At 38.3% G+C, this 7808-nt stretch overlaps 1 pseudogene; it reads left to right on the plus strand.

Moving 5' to 3' along the window:
* Nucleotides 1-1974: 1974 nt before the first annotated feature.
* Nucleotides 1975-4706, plus strand: LOC114235473 (zinc finger protein 532-like; annotated as a pseudogene).
* The last annotated feature ends 3102 nt before the right edge of the window (nucleotides 4707-7808 follow it).

Raw genomic sequence — 7808 nt, forward strand, 5'->3', positions numbered from 1 at the left:
AGTTTTGGGATCTAGATGGTGAAACCCCTATGGAGCCCAAGACTGTGGAGGGCCATTTTAAAAAGGTAGGTCTGCACCCTGGTGGTAGGCTGGCCAACTATGGTCCTAGTTACAGATCTGGAAACAGCCCCATGTTCCTATGGATTTGGTTAGAGCCCTGATTGGCCTTCGTCTTGCTACTAGCATCATTCACCAAAGGACTCAGAGCCGCACCTGCCCGTACCTCAGGTCTGCAGACCTTGGTCCCTACTGCGGATCCTGAAGCAGCCCTATAACCTAGCTTCAGCCCCTCAACTAACCAACCTTAGCTGCAGCTGTGGTCTATATGTACTCCTGCCAGCCCAGGGACCCAGTGGGAGTCATGCCCATCTGTGTCCCTGGAGGCAGGTTCCCTGACCTCAACCTAACTGCAGGTCCTGCAACCCCTTTGATTCAGCTCCCATCCCTCCTAGTCACAGTCATGCCTGCCCAGGGTTCTGGCAGGACACACCCTTATTCATGCCCCCAGAGGCAGGCCTTCAGATCTTGGACCTGGCTGTGAACCTTAAAAGCAGCTCTGTGACCCTGTTCCAGCCTCACTCAGCTGTGGTCCAGGGCTAGTCCTGCCTGCCCAAGGACCCACTCAGTGACCCGGTAGGAGTCCTCCCAGGAACCTGGAGAGAGCCACACCTACACAAGCACCTGTAACAGTTCTGCTGTATGTGGACCCAACGGCAAACATGTTAGAGACCATGACAGCACTAATCATAAAAAAAGAAAAATGATAAATTTAAGCACATTAAAACAAATAACTTCTACTCATTAAAGGCATCATGGAAAGGGTGAATAGACAAGGCACAGAGTGAATGGAGTTTACAATGGATTTTAACATATGCCCCATCACCCAGAAGTAGCTAGACTAATTGAAAGATGGAATGGTTCACTGATGAGTTATAGCAACACTTGGAAGGCAACACCCTGAAAAGATTTTTTGTTTGTTTTATAGGAGGCAGTGTATGCTTTGATTCAGAGACTATTATATAGTGATATCTCCCCATAGCCAGCATACATGGGTACCAGAATCAAGAAATGGAAGTGGGATTATACTCTTACACCTGCAGAATTTTTACTTCCCATTCCATCGACTGACCTCAGTTCTCAATGGTGAACCTTTCTGTGACCAAGTCCAGACTTGTACTGTTCACCACACAAAAGGCCAACAAATTGAAAGAAGAGGTGTTGGGGCAAGGACTGAGGAGATGGTGGACTAGTGTCCCAAAGAACCATCTTACTCAAGCTAGAATTCAGGTTTCTTTTATAGTGAAAGAGAAGGGGATGTGGCTGGTTGTTGCAAACTTCTTGGTGCTGGCCAGACCCAGAGAGGATGTGATAATCCTTTGCTCTTGCACCTGTCCACATAGGTCTAGTCACAATATTCCTATAAACCTCCAAAAAAACAAATGTTATTCTCTGTTTTGCAACTTTTTATCTCTATATGAATGAAAAGTTTTATACCTTTAAAGGTCAAGCCTGGGAGGCAGAGCCTTGAGAAAGGGCTATTATGTATATTCCAGGCTATAGGCAACATTCTTTTACAAAGGGGCAGAGGCAGTATGACTAAGCACAGGCAACAGAGCACAAAGGTTAAAGCTAAAGGAATGGGTCCAATATGAAGTCAGGTTTGTTCTTCTTATTTGATTTCCACCAGGGGACTCAATAATGATTCCACTGAATTGGAAGATGAGACTACCACCTAGTCATTTTGGGCTTTTTATGCCTCTCAACCAAAAGGCAAAAAAAAGAAAAGAAAAGAAAAGTTAATCTATTGTATGGAGTGATTCATTCTGATTATCAAGGGGAAGTTTAGCTGCTGTGACAAAATGGAGATAAATAGGACTGTGTCTGGAACTCAGGGGATTCTCTGAATGCCTCTTTTGTTTCAACACCAAGTTGCAAATCTTAATGGAACACTAACAGCAACCAAAAAAAGGCAAGATGGTTAAAGAATCACACCTTGTAGAAGTGGAGTTTTGGATCACTCCTCCAGGTAAAGAACCCAGAAAAGTTTCTGGTTGAAGACAAGGAAGTATGAGATGGGCACTAAAGAAGAAAGCCACAGATATCAACTATGACATAATAACCAATTTACAGAAATGAGGACTAAAGTATCTTTGATATTTTCTCTTTTCTTGTTACATGTATGTGTTATTTGTATATACTAACCATTTTCTTCTTCTCTCTCCTTCCCATTTTATTTCATATACAAGTTGTTAAAGATTAACTCACAGTATAATCTTTGAATAACAGAATATTTATGGAGATGATGACTGAATTTAAAGAGTGTTTTTTAAATGTTTATTTTGGAGAAATTATACGTATAAAAGTCAATTATTTACTTACATTCAAATGTAAAATTTAAGTCAATAAAAGTCAATGCACAGAATAAATGGAACAGGACTGAAGTAAGAATATTATTATGTGCTGAATAAGTCTAATTTTATAGAACCATTACCACTAATGATTAATTACCTTGGCCACACATCTCCATTTTAGAATCAGATGGCCCAGCATGTAACAAGTTCTCTGATTTTGGACAAGATATATATTACCTATAAAGATGTTATTACCTATAAAATATGGATGGCTTAATGTCGTTATAAGGATAAAATGAGATAATGTACACAGCGAACTCAGTTCAGTGAAATTGGTAAACATTTAATAAATGTAAGTCATCCATTCATTCATTTTTCTCATTCAACTTATTTACCAGGCACTTGGAGTGGAATAGACAGTCTGTTAGGTACTGACACCTCTTTTCATGGAAATTAAAGTCATTTATGGGAGGAGGTAACAGATATTAAATTTCCACTTCAACAATTTTTATCTAAATTGGTCTCACTTCTCCAAACCTGTTTGTTTCTTTTACAGCATTTATGATCATTTTTCCCTTGGTTTTTGCCTGTTTGCTTTTTCTATCTTCTTTTTTAGACTATAAACTTAAAAAGGCAGGGATTCTTTCTGAACTGTCTCTCTCTCAGTCATCACAATGCACAGCACAGTGTATAACATCTATAAATAATTGTTGTTGAAGATTTTTAAATAAACAAATTATCATTCTAATACATAATTACATACAAGTACTCTAAAAAGTTGTAACAAGAGACTCTAAAAAAAATAACCAACAGAAGTGACAAATGAGAAGAAAACAGAAACGAAAGAAGATGCCAAGTTTCCCAGTCCAAAGGAGAAGATGGAAGAACTGTTGCAGAACAAAACTTGGGATCGTTCACCTGATGTGCAGAAAAGCCAATCTACTGACACCAGGTGGTGGTGAAGGGGACTACAGAATTTATTGCAAGGCATCAAACAAGAGACAGCTAATGCTCAAAAGACCTGAGCTCCCTAATGACTTTCAGAAAAGGGTTTTTAAAAAAAGTATGGGACTTCCCTGGTGGTGCAGTGGTTAAGAATCTGCCTACCAATGCAGGGGACACAGGTTTGAGCCCTGGTCTGGGATGATCCCACATGCTGTGGAGCAGCTAAGCCCGTGCACCACAACTACTGAGCCTGCGTTCTAGAGCCTGCAAGCCACAAGTACTGAGCCCACGTGCCACAACTACTGAAGCCCATGTGCCTAGAGGCTGTGCTCCGCAACAGGAGAAGCCACTGCAATGAGAAGCCCACACACCGCAACGAAGAGTAGCCCCCACTCGCCGCAACTAGAGAAAGTCCAAGTGCAGCAACAAAGACTCAATGCAGCCAAAAATAAATAAATAAATTTATTAAAAATAAATAAAAACAGTATGAGGGAGAGGATCACAGAGTGTGTGATCAGCTCATGCACAATTCTCTTATCAGTTTTTGGTGTGGTAGCAGGGTGATGTTTTGGGAATCTCATTCATCAACCTTCTGCTTTCAACTGGTCTGTGGGGGTCTTTGTGCTGGTGGCCAACATGCAGTTAATTTCTTGCAGCCGGTGAGGGTTTTAATATTTGCAAAACAACTCAAGGATATGTCTCAGGATATGATCTATAGCCTTGAGGAGGAACTAAAAGTCCTTGAATTTGTTTTATGTCTAAACTATTATTGTTTTTTCTCACTTGACTGTTTTCCTTTGTTTCTGCATTTTCTCACTTCTCTGACTGAATTTCTTTGGAACTCGAGGAAGGCCTAGGAGGCTAAAGTTTTTCTACAAACAAGAGGCAGGGGTCATGGGGTTCTCTGTCCTGGGGAAAGCCCCCCAAGGTCCTGCTTGGTTTCAGAATCAGTTTTAGACTTTATATCTCCCAAAGGAACTATTACCCAATCCTGGAAAAGCTAAAGAGAAATGTTTTTAAGGTTCACAAATGTGCTGTGTGCAGTTTCATAATGAAAAATCTCCTGCAGTTCTATGACAACAACCTGTAACACAAATTGAATGATTCTTCTTACCAGTGCCCAAATGTGGCCTCTGTTATATGTCCCAAGTCTCTCTGTCCAGGCAGCTCTTCATAGTGAACAAATTGAAGTAACTTCAGCCAGTGTCCAAACAGAATGGGTGTGGGGAAGATAACCCACAAGAGAACAAACCTAGGCACAAGGATAAATCATCTGATGGTGTAGTGTCAGAAAGATAAAGCAAAGTGTGTGCAAAACATTTTGCAGCTGATGCTGCCTTAAATACTCACATGTGGACACATGACATGATCTTTATTAAATCCAAAAAAATGAGTTCAACTGAGAAATAGCTACAGATGTCTGTTAACCTAAAAAATAAAACAGCCAGGAATTTAACCAGCAAAATGGGTTTATCTGGGAACAGCAAAGAATTGCAATTCAGGACAAGCAGGCTATTGGAAAAGCCATAGGCAAGTCCAACAAACAAAGGAGAGGAATGTTATTTTATAGAGAAAAAGGAAGAAGTTAGGAGGGATTGTTTTGAAGGAAAATCCATTGGACGAAAGTGAGAATTCAGAGCGAAAATGTTCTCACTGGCTTAGTTGCTGGGGTGTTCAATTTTCTGAAGGAGATGCAATATACATCTTTCCTGTTGAGACTAGTAACTGACAATTCTTTCCTGTTGATGACTCTTCTTGTTGGGGTCTGTAATTGAGAGTCCTTCCTGTTATTGACCAAGTGGTACTGTGTGAGAGCTCTCCCTTCTGGCCTCTGACTCCATTTTAAATGAGGTTGCTCTTTATTAATTTTCACATGCCTATAAGGAAAATCTCTGTCCATGTTGGATTGAAAAAGGCAAGGCATTTTTGTTGCAAAAAAATGCATCTTAGTCGAGTTAACAGTATGGTCTAGGCTGTTGCAGTATATTCTCTTTCCATGTGCCTTCTTCATCTTATATATGTACTTGATGAGTTTAAAATATATTTGAGTTTAAAAGAGTTTGTATATATTTAAATGAATAACATTTTATAATCTTTGTTACATGTTTATATCAGTATCTGGTGGAAAATGTTTTGAGTTTTTTAGGGTTAATTTCCTCTTTTACTGTTTCTTTAAAACAGAGTTCTTTATAACAGAGGAAGTTCCTAAATTCAAATAAACCATTTTGGATGTTGCAAATATTAAAAATATTAGTTTGTTAACTAATTACAGGTTAAGATATTGCCGTTTTAATTTTTAGAATTAAATGAGAGCAATTTTAGAATTAATTAGAAATTAATTTAGAATGTGTTTTTTAACTTTTATATTTACTACATAAATTATAGGTGATCATGGGTCTCAATAACATTAAGAAAGCTTCATTACCTTAACATTATCTTCAGTGTGCCTACTCTAAGTATAAAAGTGCACATTTGAAACACAGCTGCAGAGATGGGTTCCTCACATTTTTTTAAAATTTTATTTTATTTTATACTTTTTATTGGAGTATAGTTGCTTTACAATGTTGTGTTAGTTTCTGCTCACAGTTTTTTTTAGGCCACACCAAACAGTTTTTATTTTATTTTATTTTTCATTAATTTTTATTGAAGTATGGTTGCTTTACAATGTTATGTTAGCCTCCGCTGCACAACAAAATGAATCAGCCATACACATGCATATATCCCTTCTCTTTTGGACTTCCCTCCCATTTAGATTACCACAGTGCATTAGGTAGAGTACCCTGTGCTATACAGTAAGTTCCCATCAGTTATCTGTCTTATACATAGTATCAATAATGTATATGTGTCAGTCCCAATCTCCCAATTCCTCCCACTCCACCCCTTTCCCCCTTGGTATCCATACATTTGTTCTCTATGTCTGTGTCTCTATTTCTGCTTTGCAAATCAGTTCATCTGTACCATTTTTCTAGATTCCACATATATACATTATTATATGATATTTGCTTTTCTCTTTCTAACTTACTTCACTCTGTATGACAGACTCTAGGTCCACCCACGTCTCTACAAATGACCCAATTTCATTCCTTTTTATGGCTGAGTAATATTCCATTGTATATATGTACCACATCTTCTTTATCCATTCATCTGTAGATGGACATTTAGGTTGCTTCCATGTCCTGGCTATTGTAAATAGTGCTCAAAGAGCATTGGGCTGCATGTGTTTTTTTGAATGGTTTTCTCAGGGTATATGCCCAATAGTGGTATTGTTTGATCATATGGTAGTTCTATTTTTAGTTTTTTAAGGAACCTCCATACTGTTCTCCATAGTGGCTGTACCAATTTACATTCCCACCAACAGTGCAAGAGGGTTCCCTTTTCTCCACACCTTCTCCAGCATGTATTGTTTGTAGATTTTTTGGTGATGGCCACTCTGACTGGTGTGAGGTGATACCTCACTGTAGTTTCGTTTTGCATTTCTCTAATCATTAGTGATGCTGAGCATCTTTTCATGTGTTTGTTGGCAATCTGTATGTCTTCTTTGGAGAAATGTCTACTTAGGTCTTCCACCCATTTTTTGATTAGGTTGTTTGTTTCTTGGATATTCAGCTGTATGAGCTGCTTGTACATTTTGGAGATTAATCCTTTGTCAGTTGTTTCATTTGCAAATATTTTCTCCCATTCTGAGGGTTGTCTTTTTGTCTTGTTTATGGTTTCCTTTGCTGTGAAAAGCTTTTAAGTTTCATTTGGTCCCATTTGTTTATTTTTGTTTTAATTTTCATTACTATAGGACGTGGGTCAAAAAAGATCTTGCTGTGATTTATGTCAAAGTGTGTTCTGCCTGTGTTTTCCTCTAAGAGTTTTATAGTGTCTGGCCTTACATTTAGATATTTAATCCACACACTAAACAGCTTTTAAAGCAGCATTACAAGTAGTTTTTTTTTTCCCAGTGGTGGAGAAAAACTTAGACTAATAATCCAGTAAGGAATGCAGATTTTCTTAACTTAATCTTGAGGAATGGGGAAGAATGGTATTATATAAGAAAAATGTGGACTTGTTTTCTGGGCCAATTTGCAAGGCTGGTTTAAAGAGCACAGGGGATAAAGTCATAAAAGGGCTGGATTACTGTAAAAGTTACAAATATGTAGTTAAATCAAAGTTATAGAGGCAAGTTTTGTCATGTAATTTATTCGATATTAGAGAAACAATCAGCAGTATCAAGTATTTATCTTGACCCTTGACAGTAAAAATATCACAACTGACTTAATCCTTTCCTGTTGGAAGAGTTTGCATTTCCTGTTCTGGATGCCACTGCCAAACATCCTGGTACTTTGAGTTGGTGTGCATGACTTCAACAACTGCTTTGACAATGCAGCAGTCTGAGTATTGCAAATGGCTGTTAGATTAATCACTGAGCTACCTGGGTTTAGTTCAGTAATTTCAACAAACACATTTATTGTTGGTAGTTCCACTTTATTGAAGTGCAGCAGAGGTACTCTACTGGCTCTTCCATTT

Source organism: Balaenoptera acutorostrata, chromosome 5 (assembly GCF_949987535.1).
Source record: "Balaenoptera acutorostrata chromosome 5, mBalAcu1.1, whole genome shotgun sequence".
In the NCBI taxonomy this organism is placed as follows: domain Eukaryota; kingdom Metazoa; phylum Chordata; class Mammalia; order Artiodactyla; family Balaenopteridae; genus Balaenoptera; species Balaenoptera acutorostrata.